Source organism: Balaenoptera physalus (genome assembly GCF_965194825.1).
Source record: "Balaenoptera physalus genome assembly, chromosome: 6".
NCBI classification, from domain to species: Eukaryota; Metazoa; Chordata; class Mammalia; order Artiodactyla; family Balaenopteridae; genus Balaenoptera; species Balaenoptera physalus.
The window spans coordinates 99,784,879-99,803,807 of record NC_138885.1 but is presented as its reverse complement, the minus strand read 5'-3'; the positions used below and the strand labels follow the sequence as shown (position 1 = coordinate 99,803,807).

Sequence of the window (18,929 nt, the reverse complement as noted above, 5' to 3'; positions counted from 1 at the left end):
TTCATCACTACCTTCTGATGACTGACAGCAGCAGGGGTACTCAGGCAGGCCCATTGATAGAGACATGGGACTCGTCTGATGACTGAATTTGGCTCAGGGACTCCCCAATGGCCTTGTTGAACCTTCCTTAGATTTCCCCACTGTGGAGAGGGCTGCATGCTAGTGTGGGGTACTTCCTCCCATCCTGCCCTCTTCATTTCCTTCACTCAGGTTCACACTTGCTCACAGTCTGACAGCTCTCCCAGTCCTTTCTCAGCACCTTCTCTATCTTCTTTCCCATAGGACTTTCCTCCAGTAAAATCTTTACACATATAACTCTCTGGGCTGGAGAGTTTAAGAATCCTCTCCAGGGTTGCCAGAAAAAAGCTATTCAATCCCATTGCTGTTGTTCAACCTCTTAGTTATTCTTCTTCTTTCTACATTTTTACCTCTGTTGACCAGATAGCAACTTCTGTCCCATTGGCTTACAGTCCAATAGCCATCCTGCCCACACCGAACATACCTCTGCAATATATACATCATTAGATTTCAATTTTACTACACAAATCTGTTTACCTAGCGGGGCTCTGTAGGCAATCCATCTGCCTCCAGGATAGGATTAGAAGGCTTTTAATGGCAGCAGAAGGAAATACTTTTAGTCTGTTCTAAAGTAGCAGTTATCTTTAGCCATAATTTAGAAAAGCAACAATATTTAATAAATAGGAGCTTTAAACAGATCCATCTCCATAGACCTTTTGGATTTGAAATTATAATAAAAATCTTTAAAGTCAAATAATACGCAAGCAGAGTAGAATGCACAGAGCTCAGAAGCATTAAAAATATTGTATGAATACAAAGGTCTATTATTTACTGAATAACAGGAATAAGAATGAGTCTCTAAGAGTAGGAAATGTATTACAATTAGGGTCCGCTGGGTGACTACCCCGAGATGGCCACTAGAGGAACCACCGGGGAAATAACATCACTGGGGTCCAGCAAAAAGATGGAAGTGAGAAGTAATGAGCAGACTGTGCAATATCAGAACAACCACAGTGGGAAAATAATAGCACTCACATCTAATGCCCTAAGTTATTACTTGGAAAAAGGGAAAATGAAAGGCTCGTCTGTGAGGTTAAGGGAGGTGCATAATGTTAACAGCCTGCTATCAAAGCATGGGGGAAATCACCTCTGTAATTCCAGCTTTCTGTCTGATACTGAAAACATTAATGGCGTCAGGTCCCTTTGCACTGCCTTTCGTGTGAGATGCTCTGTATTTTAAAGATCATTAAAGCCATAGGATAATTACTGAATCTGAATTAAAAGAAGCAAAGTAGTTATGAAAGGAAGGAAATGATTCCATGCAGTCATCAATTCCAAAATCTCTTCAACTTTACAGTGAAGGGAAGGACATTCTTCCCTTTTCACAGGCACTTGGATTTTCCACTGGCCTGACTTTGACTCTCATTTACTCACTAACCAGATTCAATTTATAGGAGCTCCAGCTACACCAGTTTTCTTTTCAGAAAAATCTTCTTAGAAATAGTGTGGATATTTTTTAGGTGTGATTTTCTATGGAGGTAAAAGCTAGTATGGGTCAAAGATATAAGTAATAATAACAACAAACTGATACAGCTGCACACAGCTTTAAAGTATTTATTTGTATTTACTCTTGTATTCTTCACAATAACTCTTTAAGATATGATTCTTATGCCCATTTTATAGAAGCAAAATTGACACATAGGGAGGTGAAGGAATTTAATCATAATCTCACATTTTGATCACAGAAAATCACATCCTATGTGGCATTCGCAAAATGTAGTCAAGCTGAGCAATCTGATTCTGAATCTTGCACTCTTTCCTCTGGGACCCTAAAGTTCATGCTTTCTCAGCACTGTCACGTCTCAAAATAGCCCTTTGCTCTACATTATTTCTCAAGCTCTCTTTCCAAGGGCTGCTTCCCACCTGCTCTCAAATACTCTGTTCTCTTCACTTCTAAAAAAATATTCATTTGAATCCACCACCTATATGTGGGCTGGCCTGTACTACCCTCTTTCCTTCAAGTGTATAACTCACTGAAGATGTTCTCTTTACCTGATATGTCCACCCTCCCCCTACGCCATCTCTTTCTTAACGGACCCTGCCTATGCCATCCCTGAATCTCCCCATCCACACCTAAATAGCTTCTTCTGTCTGAAACCACCTGTGACCTTCTGCTAACCAAATCCAGGGGATTTGTCCTTGAGTTAACTCCCAACAGCATCTGACACTATGCCCTTCTCATTACTTTCGATTCTTCATCTGGAAGTTATATCATAAGCTATCCTCTCCCAGATTTGTTTCTTTCTTTTCTAATTTTAGTTTTTCTGTTTCCTTTTCTGTTTTCTCACTGTGGGTATTTTCAAATGCTCTCTCCTTTGTTCTGGGTATTTCTCTCTATAGTTTTGTTTTCTCTTCATGTTCTGACTTGATCTTCCCAAAATCTACATCTCCACAAGGTGTGACTAAATCAGTTACAAAGCAACTAAATGAGGAACTTTGGGTAAGGACTGAGCATCATATATTTTAAAATCTACCCAAGTGATTGGAATGTACAGGCAGAGTTGAGAAACACTGACAGAGGTCTACCTCTTGAGATTTTAAATCTATTTTATTTATTTATTTTTAAAAATAAATTTATTTATTTATTTATGACTGTGCTGGGTCTTTGCTGCTGTGCGCGGCTTTCTCTCGTTGCGGTGAGTGGGGGCTACTCTTCATTGCGGTGTGCAGGCTTCTCATTGCAGTGGCTTCTCATGTTGCAGAGCACAGGTTCTAGGCGCGCAGGCTTCAGTAGTTGTGGCATGCGGGCTCAGTAGTTGTGGCTTGCGGGTTCTAGAGCGCAGGCTCAGTAGTTGTGGCACTCGGGCTTAGTTGCTCCGTGGCATGTGGGATCTTCCAGACCAGGGCACAAACCCGTGTCCCCTGAATTGGCAGGCAGATTCTTAACCACTGCACCACTAGGGAAGTCCCATAAATTTTATTGTTAAGGGAATAAGTCATTAGATAATTTACAGTGTAATCACCTATTATAACCAGCAGTAGGGCATAGGGAGAAAGAGCTTCTGGGGGAGGCAATGGTTCCTGTTGTTAAAGGTTCTTCCCATGTACAAGCCACAGCATTCATTATTTTAGTTCAGTAAATGGATTAGATCATCATCCAATAAACAGGGTCCCTCTTGTATGCCATGTTACCAGAGATAGGAAAAATCATCTCTTTACTAGATTTCCATGGACATAGACTCCAGAATATATACTCTGCTGAAAATTAGGGGAGATGGGTGTGTTTGGCAATGCCCAATAGAAACAATTGTAAAGAGAATGTTAGATAAAATATATCATTATATATATTTTGGCCCATCCTATAATCATGTTTCATTGCTTTCTAAAGACTTTCACTTATCTCTTTTGAGAGCCTCCTTCCTTTGGCTTCATCCAAATACCATCTTTCCCACTTTATTTTATTGGGCTGTTTAGCTCTGAAATCTCTTCTCAGCTACAAGCCCAACATTGCATACTAAAAGATTCTGCTATGCCCTGCCACATGAGAACAGCAACAGCAAAAATAAATAAACTGGAAGATGCTTTGAAATTTCCATATTGTCACACCAGTGCCTGTAAGAAACAGACTTATATTATCCATTAATACAAATCATGAGATGTCCTTTAGCATATAAAAGGAGTCACAATCAAGTTTGGTTTAAAAAACTAATTGTTCTCTGACTTACAAAGATTTGTTTTTAATTATAGATATAGAAAATGTTAATAATGTTTATCTCTAGGTAAGGCAGTAGGGATTTTTATGCTTTATTACATTTTCATGTACTTTTGGAATATTTTACAATAAATGTATGTAAATTTTATAACCAGAAAAACCATGACTGTGAAAAACAGTCTAGTCCTATTTTTTCAACTGCGCTTCAGTTCTCTATTTCCAAATTACTGCAGGATACTTCCACAAGAGTGATCAGAATTAATGAATCCCCCTGACCTTTCAGATCAGCCCCCTTTCCTAGTACTTCATTGTAGTCTCCTTTAAATTTTAATTTTTCTCCCTTTCATCTTTCATTCATGCCCCCGTCCATTCACCCATTCAATAGGGATTTATTGAACTTCATTACAAAAAAACACTGGGCTCAGTGTTTAGGCAGTCTATAAAAATCTTAACTATGGAAGCGACCTTCAAGATGGCAGAGGAGTAAGACCTGGAGATCACCTTCCTCCCCACAAATACAACAAAAATACATTGACATGTGGAAAAACTCCTACAGAACACCTACTGAACGCTGGCAGAAGACCTCAGACTTCCCAAAAGGCAAGAAACTCCCCACGTACCTGGGTAGGGAAAAAGAAAAAAGAAAAAACAGAGACAAAAGAATAGGGATGGGACCTGCACCTCGGGGAGGGAGCTGTGAAGGAGGAAAGGTTTCCACACACTAGGAAGCCCCTTCGTGGGCAGAGACTGCGGGTGGCTGGGGGGAAGCTTCGGAGCCACGGAGGAGAGCGCAGCCACAGGGGTGCAGAGGGCAAAGCGGAGAGATTCCCACACAGAGGAGCAGTGCCGACCAGCCCTCACCAGCCCGAGAGGCTTGTCTACTCACCCGCCGCAGCAGGCGGGGGCTGGGAGCTGAGGGTCGGGCTTTGGAGGTCGGATCCCAGGGAGAGAACTGGGGTTGGCTGTGTGAACACAGCCTGAAGGGGCTACTGTGCCACAGCTAGCCGGGAGGGTGTCTGGAAAAAAGTCTGGACCTCCCTAAGAGGCAAGAGACCATTGTTTCGGGGTGCGCAAGGAGAGGGGATTAAGAGTACCGCTCAAAGGAACTCCAGAGACAGGTGCGAGCTGTGGCTATCAGCGCGGGCACCAGAGACAGGCATGAGATGCTAAGGCAGCTGCTGCAGCCACCAAGAAGCCTGTGTGCAAGCACAGGTCACTATCCACACCTCACCTCCCAGGGAGCCTGTACAGCCCGCCACTGCCAGGGTCCCGTGATCCAGGGACAACTTCCCCAGGAGAACACACAGCGCACCTCAGGCTGGTGCAATGTCACACCGGCCTCTGCCACCACAGGCTGGCCCCACATTCCGTACCCCGTCCTCCCACTGGCCTGAGTGACCCAGAGCCCCCTAGTCAGCCGCTTCTTTAACCCCGTCCTGTCTGAGGGAAGAATAGACACCAGGGGGTGGCCTACATGCAGAGGTGGGGCCAAATCCAAAGCTGAACCCCAGGAGCGGTGCAAACAAAGAAGAGAAAGGGAAATTTCTCCCAGCAGCCTCAGGAGCAGCAGATTAAATTTCCACAGTCAACTTGATATACCCTGCATCTGTGGAATACCTGAAGAGACAACGAGTCATCCCAAATTTGAGGCCATGGACTTTGGGAGCAACTGTAGACTTCGGGTTTGCTGTCTGCAACTGACTAGTTTCTGATTTTTATGATTATCTTACTATAGCTTTTAGCACTTGTTATCATTGGTGGATTTGTTTATTGATTTGGTTGCTCTCTTCTTTTTTTATGTTTTTAATTTTTTTATTTTACTAATTTATTTTACTAACTTTATTTTATTTTATATTATTTATTATTATTTCTTTCTTTTTTTTCTCTCTTTTCTTCTGAGCTGTGTGGCTGACAGGGTCCTGATGCTGGGTGGCTGAGTGTCAGGCCTGAGCCTCTGAGGTGGGAGAGCCAAATTCAAGACATTGGACCACCAGAGGCCTCCTGCCTCAAGTAATATCAATCAGTGAGAGCTCTCGCAGAGATCTCCATCTCAACACTAAGACCCAGCTCCACTCAACGACCAGCAAGCTCCAGTGCTGGACACCCCATGCCAAACAACTAGCAAGACAGGAACACAACTGCACCCATTAGCAGAGACGCTGCCTAAAATCATGATAAGTTCACAGACAAACCTAAATAAACCACTGGATGTGGTCCTGCCCAACAGAAAGACCAGATCCAGCCTCATCCACCAGAACACAGGCACCAGTCCCCTCCACTAGGAAGCCTACACAACCCACTGAACCAACCTTACCCACTGGGGGCAGGCACCAAAAACAACGGGAACTACAAACCTGCAGCTTGCAAAAAGGAGACCCCAAACACAGTAAGTTAAGCAAAATGAGAAGACAGAGAAATACACAGCAGATGAAGGAGGAAAGTAAAAACCCACCAGAACAAACAAATGAAGAGGAAATAGGCAATCTACCTGAAAAAGAATTCAGAGTAATGATAGTAAAGATGATCCAAAATCTTGGAACCAGAATGGAGAAAATACAAGAAACGTTTAACAAGGACCTAGAAGAACTAAAGAGCAAACAAACAATGATGAACAACACAATAAATGAAATTAAAAATTCTCTAGAGGAATCAATAGCAGAATAACTGAGGCAGAAGAACGGATGAGTGACCTAGAAGATAAAATAGTGGAAATAACTACTGCAGAGCAGAATAAAGAAAAAAGAATGAAAAGAATTGAGGACAGTCTCAGAGACCTCTGGGGCAACATTAAGCACACCAACATTCGAATTATAGGGGTCCCAGAAGAAGAAGAGCAAAAAAAAGGACTGAGGAAATACTTGAAGAGATTATAGTTGAAAACTTACCTAATATGGGAAAGGAAGTAGTCGATCAAATCCAGGAAGCGCACAGAATCCCACACAGGAAAAATCCAAGGAGAAACATGCCAAGACACATATTAATCAAACTATCAAAAGTTAAATGCAAAGAAAAAAATATTAAAAGCACCAAGGGAAAAGCAACAAATAACATACAAGGGAATCCCCATAAAGTTAACAGCTGATCTTTCAGCAGAAACTCTGGAAGCCAGAAGGGAGTAGGAAGACATATTTAAAGTGATGAAAGGGAAAATACTACAACCAAGATTACTCTACTCAGCGAGGATCTCATTCAGATTCGATGGAAAGATTAAAAACTGTACAGACAAGCAAAAGCTAAGAGAATTCAGCACCACCAAACCAACTCTACAACAAATGCTAAAGGAACTTCTCTAGGCAGGAAACACAAGAGAAGGAAAAGACCTACAAAAACAAACCCAAAACAATTAAGAAAATGGTAATAGGAACATACATATTGATAACTACCTTAAATGTAAATGGATTAAATGCTCCAACCAAAGGACATAGACTGGCTGAATGGATACAAAAACAAGACCCATACATATGCTGTCTACAAGAGACCCACTTCAGACCTAGGAACACAAACAGTCTGAAATTGAGGGTATGGAAAAAGATATTCCATGCAAATGGAAATCAAAAGAAAGCTGGAGTAGCAATTCTCATATCAGACAAAATAGACTTTAAAATAAAGTCTATTACAAGTGACAAAGAAGGACACTACATAATGATCAAGGGATCAGTCCAAGAAGAAGCTATAACAATTGTTAATATTTATGCACATAACATAGGAGCACCTCAATACATAAGGCAAATGCTAACAGCCATAAAAGGGGAGATTGACAGTAACAATAATTGTAGGGGTGTTTAACATCCCACTTTCACCAATGGACAGATCATCAAAAATGAAAATAAATAACAAAAAACAAGCTTTAAATGACACATTAAACAAGATGGACTTAATTGACATTTATAGGACAGTCCATCCAAAAACCACAGAATACACTTTCTTCTCAAGTGCTCATGGAACATTTTCCAGGATAGATCATATTTGGGTCACAAATCAAGCCTTGGTTAATTTAAGAAAATTGAAATCATATCAAGTATCTTTTCTGACCACAATGCTATGAGATTAGATAACAATTACAGGAAAAAAATGTAAAAAATACAAACACATTGAGGCTAAACAATACACTACTAAATACTCAAGAGATCACTGAAGTAATCAAAGAGCAAATCAAAAAATACCTAGAAACAAATGACAATGAAAACACGATGACCCAAAACCTATGGGATGCAGCAAAAGCAGTTCTAAGAGGGAAGTTTATAGCAACACAATCCTACCTCAAGATACAAGAAATATTTCAAATAAACAACCTAACCTTACACCTAAAGCAATTAGTGAAAGAAGAACAAAAAAAACCCCAAAGTTAGCAGAAGAAAAGAAATCATAAAGATCAGATCAGAAATAAATGGAGGGCTTCCCTGGTGGCGCAGTGGTTAGAAATCCGCCTGCCAATGCAGGGGACACGGGTTCGTGCCCTGGTCCGGGAAGATCCCACATGCCACGGAGCGGCTAGGCCCATGAGCCACAACTACTGAGCCTGCGCGTCTGGAGCCTGTGCTCCGCAACAAGAAAGGCAGCGATAGTGAGAGGTCCGTGCACCGCGATGAAGAGTGGCCCCCGCTCGCCGCAACTGGAGAAAGCCCACACACAGAAACTAAGACCCAACACATCCACAAATAAATAAATAAATAAATTTATTTTAAAAAAAAAGAAATAAATGGAAAAGAAATGAAGGAAACAATAGCAAAGATCAATAAAACTAAAAGCAGGTTCTTTGAGAAGATAAACAAAATTGATAAACCATTAGCTAGACTCATCAAGAAAAAAAGGGAGAAGACTCAGATCTACAGAATTAGAAATGAAAAAGGAAAAGTAACAACTGACGCTGCAGAAATATGAAGGATCATAAGGGATTACTACAAGCCACTCTATGCCTATAAAATGGACAACCTGGAAGAAATGGACAAATTCTTAGAAAAGCACAACCTTCCGAGACTGAATTAGGAAGAAATAGAAAATATAAACAGACCAATCACAAGCACTGAAATTGAAACTGTGATTAAAAATCTTCCAACAGGCAAAAGCCCAGGACCAGATGGCTTCACAGGTGAATTCTATAAAACATTTAGAGAAGAGCTAACACCTATCCTTCTCAAACTCTTCCAAAATATAGCAGAGGGAGAAACACTCCCAAACTCATTCTACAAGACCACCATCACCCTGATACCAAAACCAGACAAAGATGTCACAAAAAAGAAAACTACAGGCCAATATCACTGAAGAACATAGATGCAAAAATGCTCAACAAAATACTAGCAAACAGAATCCAACAGCACACATGAAGGATCATACACCATAATCAAGTGGGGTTTATCCCAGGAATGCAAGGATTCTTCAATATATGCAAATCAATCAATGTGATACACCATATTAGCAAATTGAAGGATAAAAACCATGTAATCATCTTAATAGTTGCAGAAAAAGCTTTCGACAAAATTTAACACACATTTATGATAAAAACCCTCCAGAATGTAGGCATACAGGGAACTTACCTCAACATAATAAAGGCCATATATGACAAACCCACAGCCAACATCATTCTCAATGGTGAAAACCTGAAACCATTTCCACTAAGATCAGGAAGAAAAGGTTGCCCACTCTCACTGCTATTAGTCAACATAGCTTTGGAACTTTTAGCTGCAGCAATCAGAGAATAAAATAAATAAAAGGAATACAAATCAGAAAGAAAAACTGAAACTGTCACTGTTTGCAGATGACATGATACTATGCATAGAGGATCCTAAAGTTGCTACCAGAAAACTACTAGAGTTAATCAATAAATTTGGTAAAGTAGCAGGATACAAAATTAATGCACAGAAATCTCTTGCATTCCTATACACTAATGATGAGAAATCTGAAAGAGAAATTAAGGAAACACTCCCATTTACCACTGCAACAAAAAGAATAAATACCTCGGAATAAACCTACCTAAGGAGACCAAAGACCTGTATGCAGAAAACTATAAGACACTGATGAAGGAAATCAAAGTAAATGATACAATGATACAAAAAGATGGAGAGATATACCATGTTCTTGGATTGGAAGAATCAACATTGTGAAATGACTATACTTACCAAAGCAATCTACAGATTCAATGCAATCCCTATCAAACTACCAATGGCATTTTTCACAGAACTAGAACAAATAAGTTCACAATTTATATGGAAACACAAAAGACCCCGTATAGCCAAAGCAATGTTGAGAAATAAAAATGGAGTTGGAGGAATCAGGCTCCCTGACTTCACACTACACTACAAAGCTACAGTAATCAAGACAGTATGGTACTGGCACAAAAACAGAAATATAGATCAATGAAACAGGATAGAAAGCCCAGAGATAAACCCACACTCATTTGGTCACCTTATCTTTGATAACAAAGGTAGGAATATACAATGCAGAAAAGATAGCCTCTTCAATAACCGGAGCTGGGAAAACTGGACAGCTACATGTAAAAGAATGAAATTAGAGTACTCCCTAACACCATACACAAAAATAAACTCAAAATCGATTAAAAACCTAAATGTAAGGCCAGACACTGTAAAACTCTTACAGGAAAACATAGGCAGAACACTCTATGACATAAATCACAGCAAGATCCTTTTTGACGCGCCTCCTAGAGAAATGGAAATAAAAACAAAAAAAACCCAGTGGGACCTAATGAAACTTCAAAGCTTTTGTACAGCAAAGGAAACCATAAACAAGACGAAATGACAACCCTCAGAATGGGAGAAAATATTTACAAGTGAAGCAACTGACAAAGGATTAATATCCAAAATTTACAAGCAGCTCATTCAGCTCAATATCAAAAAAACAAGCAACCCAATCAAAAAATGGGCCGAAGACCTAAATAGACATTTCTCCAAAGAAGATATACAGAGTGCTAACAAACCCATGAAAGGATGCCCGACATCATTAATCATTAGAGAAATGCAAATTAAGACTACAATGAGGTATCATCTCACACAGAATGGCCATTATCAAAAAATCTACAAACAATAAATGCTGGAGAGGGTGTGGAGAAAAGCGAACCCTCTTGCACTGTTGGTGGGAATGTAAATTGATACAGCCACTATGGAGAACAGTATGGAGGTTCCTTAAAAAACTAAAAATAGAACTGGTAGCTATCCCACTACTGGGCATATTCCCTGAGAAAACCATAATTCTAAGAGTCATGTACCACAATTTTTATTGCAGAACTATTTACAATAGCCAGGACATGGAAGCAACCTAAGTGTCCATCAACAGATGAATGGATAAAGAAGATGTGGCATGTATACACAATGGAGTATTACTCAGCCATAAAAGAAACAAAATTGAGTTATTTGTAGTGAGGTGGATGGACCTAGAGTATGTCATACAGAGTGAAATACGTGAGAAAGAGAAAAACAAATACTGTTTGCTAACATATATATATGGAATCTAAAAAAAAAAATGTTTCTGAAGAACCTTGGGGCAGGACAGGAATAAAGACGCAGATGTAGAAAATGGACTTTAGGACACGGGGAGGGGAAAGGGTAAGCTGGCATGAAGTGAGAGAGTGGCATTGACATATATACACTACCAAATGTAAAATAGATAGCTAGTGGGAAGCAGCCGCATAGCACAGGGAGATCAGCTCAGTGCTTTGTGACCATCTAGAGGAGTGGGATAGGGAGGGTGGGAGGGAGACGCAAGAGCGGGGGGATATGGGGATATATGTATACTTATAGCTGATTCACTTTGTTATACAGCAGAAACTAACACAACATTGTAAAGCAATTATACTCCAGTAAAGATGTGAAAAAAGTAAAATAAAATAAAAATAAAAATCTTAATTATTTCCTTCTTTTTAAGTGTCTACCTCCAAGAAAAAACAAGTCTCTATGTTCAAATCTCAGCTCCTCCACAAACTCTAAAGACTGAGTAAGGAACAAGTGGGAAAGTTTTAAATTTTGCTGATCACCCACATTTTCTAAAGTGTAGACAAAACGTGAGCTACTGGAGAGGTAAAATCCTAAGGAAGGTTTCTTGCTAGAGGAAAGTAAGAAAATCCAGTTTCAACTCTCAGGTAGATGTCAATAGAAACCTGGCGTCTTTAGAAAATATCTCCGTGCTTCTAACGCAGAGGGCACGGGTTCTATCCCTGGTTGGGAAGCTAGGATCCCAGGATCCCACATGCTTAGCAGCCAGAAAAAAAGCCCTCATGCCCATTCCCACCCCCAGACCCAGGCAACCACTAATCTACTTTAGAAAAAAAAAAAAAAAGGTTCTTTTTTGTTTGCTATTTTTTTCTCCAATTTTATGGTTCTCTTCCTAAAGAAAAATAAAAACAGAGACTTGAGGATGGATTTTCTTTTCTAAAAATTCAGATTCAGCAAGTGAGTCTTTAAAAATAAAGATGGCTAACAGACTCAATCATTTTTCCATACATAGCGGTTCCTGTGTTCTATTCAACACCTCAGGTCACATGATGGGCCCTTTACCTGGGCTGAGGCTTGAGATTTCTAGAGTTCACAATCCTCATCACAGAGAAACACATATGCCCCTCAATAACCAAATGCTGAGGACATTTTCTAACTTATCTTATCTCTAGGGTGCTTTCACAGACCATCTGAAGGTCTGCTCTGAGACAGTGGTCTTTTAATCCAGCTAACAAATTGCTTAGTTCTTAGAGGGAATGCTTCAATATGAATAAGCAAATGATACTTTTTGTGCAAATTAAATATCATTTCAAACCCCTTTTCATACTTTCACTTTATTAAACCCATTCAAATGATCTCCTCACTGGATATTTTTATTTGGCACTAACTATCAGTGTAAACAAAATGTGTTACAGTAAATATTTGTTAACCAAATTTGCTATCACCCCACAATGGAAGAAAGAACTGCTCTTAGAGTATCTTGATTTGTGCATCTGGCTTGTTTTCATATGAGGCCATTTGCTGCCTTTAGTGGTCACTGATGATTCACTGATTCATGATTCTACACCAGATAGAACTTATTTATCTCCACACGTAGACAGACCCAATCATTCCTGTTATGTCTTCACGTGTACAATGACATTTGAAAAATAATTTAACAAAAGCTTAGCATCAAAATGTTAATTCAAAAAACATTTTTTATTGTTTGTTCAACTCATGTTCAATAAACATAAAGGAGTAAGATAAAAAGAGAAAGGAGGAAAGAGCCCATCATGTGAAAATGTGAAGGAGCTTCCATCACATTACCCACCAAAATCTCTCTCTCTCACACATACACATACACACAACACACACACACATACACTCTCAAGCTCACACTTCTTAGGGGCTCCATCACTCTTTTGTTCTCTCACACTCTTTAAGAATGATGATTAAAGACACAGTCATAGTAAAAAAAAAAAAAAAGAGCCACATCACAGTTTTCTCTAATAAAAATCTAATTAATAAAAAACCAAGTTTCCAAACAATTTTGAAGGGCTGTAACACTCCATAGTTCCTCTATACACCCTTAAATCAGGATACCTTATATGCAGGTATGACCACATCAGGATATTGGGAGCAAAGAGAAAAATTAAATCTACTTTTTCTTGACCATACTTCCTGTTCAGAAGCCCTCTTAGAAATTCTTAAAAATATATTGATATAAAATATTTACCAAAGAATAGTTTTTCTTTTCTTATCAAATTAATTCCCACTTCATCACTGATGGGTAAGGAAGAAGATGAGGCAAAGGGCATGACAAAGTCACTGCCAGAGCACATGTGCCTGATACACAGGGGCAGAGTTGGTTTCAGGTTATCGAAGGCCTACACAGTCTTCTGGAATAACTGTGATTATGAAATCCCAGTCTTTCTACCATGCCTAAACCAGGATGAATATGACAAGTTTTCTGAAATGTATGGATTACCTGAAAAGATATTTTATTGATTCTACTTTGCTTCCAAATAAAGTATAACAAGGAGAAAATAAAGTCATTCAGAGAGAAAAGCATTGGTCACTGTTTATTTCCAGGGTTCTTCCCCAAACTGTGATTTCAAGAGTTCTGACCTGGACATCACGTTGTCTCAAGGTCTTTTTTTCAGCTTTCTGTCCAGCCTGCCCTCTCTCTCCTCACTGACCTCACAGGTTGATAACAGCAGCCCTTGCCTATGGTTCTGTGACTTTCAGGAAGTGAGTTCTCTTTTGCCTTTCAGCCTGTAGCTATTCTCTGCTGGCACACCAGTCAACCACTCATTTAGGAGGTCATTTATTTTTACTTTTGCATTGTCTTCCTGATCAGTGAAAAAAGAAGCTTTCTTGGTGGTAAGACAAATATGATGCAGTAAATGTTTTAAAGTATATTTTGCTTATTTCAGGAAAATATGGATCGACAACAATGTTAAGGACCTCTGCCCTGATGGTAACCCCAAATGACCACACCATCCCCGAGTGCAGCAACTGTCATCATATCTTCTGTACTGTTTCGAAAGAAAAGGAGAGGCCAACATTCACCCCAATGGGAATGTGGGCAAGGAGCTCTCCAAGGTCATGCCCATTATTAACTCGTAGCAGCATAGGTCATGGTTTGTCTATTAAAGTGTTAATATTAAATAAGTATTTTGCCAAGTCAGTGATTTTTTTCCAAATCCTCTGGCCACTATGCAATAAGCATGACATTAATATTTTTTAAGCAATCCAAATCATAATAAATCTCTTTAAAAAAGAGAGACAGGGGCTTCCCTGGTGGCGCAGTGGTTGAGAGTCTGCCTGCCAATGCAGGGGACACGGGTTCGAGCCCTGGTCTGGGAGGATCCCACATGCCGCGGAGCAACTAGGCCCGTGAGCCACAATTACTGAGCCTGCGCGTCTGGAGCCTGTGCTCCGCAACAAGAGAGGCTGCGACAGTGACAGGCCCGTGCACCGCGATGAAGAGTGGCCCCCACTCGCTGCAACTAGAGAAAGCCCTCGCACAGAAATGCAGACCCAACACAGCCAAAAATAATAAATAAATAAATTAAAAAAAAAAAAAAGAGAGACAAATCACAAACCCTTAACAGATAGGCAGCTATTTCTTTGATTCATGTATCTGATAATCCATTCTAAAAATGGGTCTGAAGTTGCCAATAATTTTGTTTTATGCTCACGGAAGAGATCATGGATTGAGAATTGTGGCTTCTTCCCTTGAATGGAGGAACAAAGGTCAACCATTTAATTACAGTGCCATTGCCTAGGCTAGGGTATTATGGTGTGGTTGAAAAAGCAGTTCTAAAGAACTAACTAGGGGGCTTCCCTGGTGGCGCAGTGGTTGAGAATCTGCCTGCCAATGCAGGGGACACGGGTTTGAGCCCTGGTCTGGGAAGATCCCACATGCCGCAGAGCAACTGGGCCCGTGAGCCACAACTACTGAGCCTGCGCGTCTGGAGCCTGTGCTCCGCAACAAGAGAGGCCGTGATAGTGAGAGGCCCGCGCACCGCGATGAAGAGTGGCCCCCACTTGCCGCAACTAGAGAAAGCCCTTGAACAGAAACGAAGACCCAACGCAGCCATAAATAAATAAATAAATAAACCCAAAAGTTAAAAAAAAAAAGAACTAACTATATGTATCTCGACTCTATTTCAGTTATAGTCAAATATCTCTGCTATGATAATAAAATGAAGGTTTACAAGTTCCCTTAAGGAAAAGCAATGGTTTTGCTTATTAAAATTACTGTTGTTGGGGATTTTCGCAACAGGAAGCACTGGGTAGCTGCTCACAGCCAAGTTCACACTCCTCTTAGACATCACCTTGTACATTACTTCTTGGCATATTTATTTCTCCTGAAATAGAAAAAAAGTGAACACAGTTTGTGAGTCAGCTGAGAAATTCAATGAAACAAACAAGCCAACAGCCAACAGCAGCTACAACCACAAAGGCTCATGCTGCAAGGCTAGGTGATGTCAAGCCCAGGTGATTGCAGAGGTCTCCTAGCACTCCATCATCCTCTTTGGCTCCCTCAGAGCTGTTCCCAGCATGGCCACTAGGAGGAGATAGCTGTTCCCAGCTTTGTCTAACTTAAAGCTCTTCAGTAGCTAGCTTCTCGGCTCCTTTAGGACAAAGACCAAGTTCTTTCAGAGAGCCGCTAGCTTTCTGCAGGTCAGGTGCTCTCTCTCTCTCTCTCTCTGCTTATTGCAGCCTTCTGAACTCTGCTTTGTGGGTTCTAGTCACATGCCTTCTCTCAGCATCTTGATCTCGTGGCCCTCCTGTTGCAGGGCTATTGCACACACATCTGCACAACCCCTATGCACCCCCATATAGAACATTCCCCAATCAACCCTGTTCCCCATCCTCCTCTGTTTATTCTTTTGATCTCAACTCACATTGTTTCTCAGGGAAGCCCTCTGTGACATCCCATTCCAGGTCAGTCTTTTGTATTAAACTGTCAGAGAATGACCAGACTCTCCTTTATAACACTCATTTCAGGTGTGATAAACTTATTCTTTTCATTATTTGATAAATTCTCTGCCCCTCAATAAATATATGAGTTCTATGAATCCCCATTATATAAGAGAGTGACTGACACATTAGTGGCACTAAACAAATATTGGATGAAAGAACATGGAAAATAATAATTGGCAAATATCATAGCAAGACATTTTCTCTAGATTTATACTATAGTCTGAATTAACCAGCCTTCCTTCTTGGCACAAAATGCCTCTTGGCAAAGGTAAGATTTTCCTCAGGAAGTTTCCAGCAAGACTTCAGTTGGAAGAATGACGGAGTTAACAGGTTAATGCCATACAGTTCATTAAGTTCTTAGCACAGGACACAGCCACAAATTTCAGAGAAACTAGAAGAAAGATATTTTGTTTTTATTCATTACATGCATAATGTAAATTCAGAAATTTTCCACCTTCTCTTCCCATAGAAGCTAATATCACATTTTAGATTACCTAGTTTTAGAGATTATAAAATTCCACACTTTCAGTGACCCCAGAGGCAAAGAAACTGTCCAATGACAAAGAGTCATTTTTGTGCCACAAGGGAGGAAAATAGGGGAGAAGATTCTTGGCCAAATTTTAGGACACTTTTGCAGCAGCTCTTGTCCCCCTCTCCTAAGTCTGCACCCTGAGTGAAGGACATTTTTCAGGGTTCCAGCTAATCAGGGACCACTTGCACACTCCCATTATAATTTCAGTCACCATAGGATCCGTTGTCTCCCACCGTCACACACCAGGCCACCAGCTTAACTATTCTAACTGAATTCTTCTTGCCCTGTGTAGCTTCACCTGGGATTGCCCCCTTAATCTGCCTGCAGGCTTCTGCCTCTCCTCTGATTTTGGTCTGGTTGGTTGCCCTACAACCTCAGATCTCAGATGAGTTCAAGAAAAATCACAACCTCTCAGGTTGTTCAGATTTTTGTTGTTGTTTTTATAAGGATGGGAATGACATTCTTTCTTGTTCCCTGCTTTCCCATGTGGACACTGGAATTCAATAATTGATGTTTGAATGCAAAGTCAAACTAATTCCAGGAAAATCCCTAATGTTACATTATTATTTTTATATATTACCCTATTTGATTTGCTTATATCTTGTTGAGCATTTTGTGTGTCAATATTCCTGACATTGGTTTATGTTTTGCTTTCCTAGAAATGTTCTTTATTGATTTGGTCACAAGTTTATGATGCTCTTATAAAGTGAATGAAGATGTCCCTCCTCTTCTATATTCTAAAGGAGTTATAACTTGGGTATTTATACTTCAAAAGTTTTATAGAATTCACCAGTGAAGTAATCTAAGTCTAAAGTTTTTTTGTGGGAAGATTTCTAATTACAATTCAATTTCTTTCTTGATACAAGAATTGTTGTGTCAATTTTGGTAAACTGTGTCTCACACTCTGGGCTTCCCTGTGCTCCAGGATCTTTCCTTCTCAAGTCTTGGCTTAATTCCAAACGGGTGTTTTTTTTTTTGACATTTTTCCCCTAAATTCTTAATTGTTCTTGGAGGGAAAATTGGTCTTAACAAGATAGTTCACTGTTGTTGGAATTTCAAAAGCAGAAAGTCTTAATATGTTGAGCTATGTTACAAGCACCACTGTGAGGGTGTGTGTGTGTGTATTAAAAGATTCATTCAGAGATAAATTAAAAGACTCATTCAGGGAAGTCCCTGGCAACAGCCTGAGGGAAAGTGTGGCCTTGATGTGACCACCTTAGTGGCTCTAAAGGAGTGGCTGATGGATGCTGTCAGTCAGCTCTGTTCCCTGTAGAATGTTCTAGATGGGAGAAGTAGGTGGCTCAGCTCCATGGTCACCATGGAAAGGGGACCAGGATTATGATCACTTTTTTTTGTATGCCTGGTAACTTTTTATTGAATGCCACATAAAGTTTATGAAAAGTTGTGGAGATAAACAGAGGCTAGGGGTATTATCTTCCTTCAAATAGGAGTTCCCTTTGTTTCTGAAAACAAAGTAGGATAAAGGTATCAAATCAACTTAACCCAATCGATGATTGAAGAGAGTTGAACATTAACTTCAGTCTTGAGGGCTGGTCTATTTCTGTTTTTCAGTTATTCTTAGCACACAACCCCTTGGGAGTCCTAAAGCCTGACATTTACCATGGCACCTCCTGCTTAGCAATTTCGGACCTCCTATTTTTCCCACTAACCCCATAAGGCTGCTAAAGTCCTATTTACATTCTCTGTCTCTCGGTTGCTCATTTCACAACAAATTCCTCAAGAAGAAAAACAGTGCCAAATACTGCACTTTTCCTCTGGGTTTCCTTTCACTGCAGGATTTTGGCCCCTCAAGGTTTCCCTTGACTTTAAACATTTCTTTTGAAGTTTTCTCCTAGATTTTCTAATTGTTCTTGGTTGGAAAAATTGGTCTTAAACATGTTAGTTAACTATTTCTGAAATGATATGTTACTTTGTTTTTGTATTAAAACTGATAATATTTTATGTTGGAATGAATATATGCATTTGCACAGAAATATATATGTTGTAAACAAAACATGCATATAGTATACATATATATATGCTCTCTATATAGAGTATATATTCCAAGTGTGTGTGTATGTGTGTTTATATATATTGTTGCATATATACTCTATACTTGTATATATAGACTAATATACTAAGTATATACACTTGGTTTATAACATATTATATATACTTAGTATATATGCTTGATTTATAACATTCCATGTTGTGCTTTCTTTGTCAGATTTTGGTATTCAGTTATAGTCAT

The 18,929-nt window shown here is 39.8% G+C and overlaps 1 protein-coding gene across 4 annotated transcripts in view; it reads right to left on the bottom strand.

Moving 5' to 3' along the window:
- LOC309663377 (gamma-crystallin F-like) overlaps window positions 1–18,929 on the bottom strand; it is an 81,873-nt gene that overhangs the window by 23,039 nt on the left and 39,905 nt on the right. The window contains exons 4-6 of one of the 4 annotated variants that reach the window (XR_014265206.1): window positions 15,419–15,527; window positions 6,616–6,716; window positions 1,621–3,630 (exon numbers count right to left, since the gene is read on the bottom strand). The gene's annotated coding sequence lies outside the window, so the exon portion shown is untranslated. Of the gene's footprint in view, window positions 1–1,620; window positions 3,631–6,615; window positions 6,717–15,418; window positions 15,528–18,929 lie in introns of those variants that run through there. The other 3 variants (XR_014265207.1, XR_014265208.1, XM_082467372.1) reach the window with 3 other exon arrangements.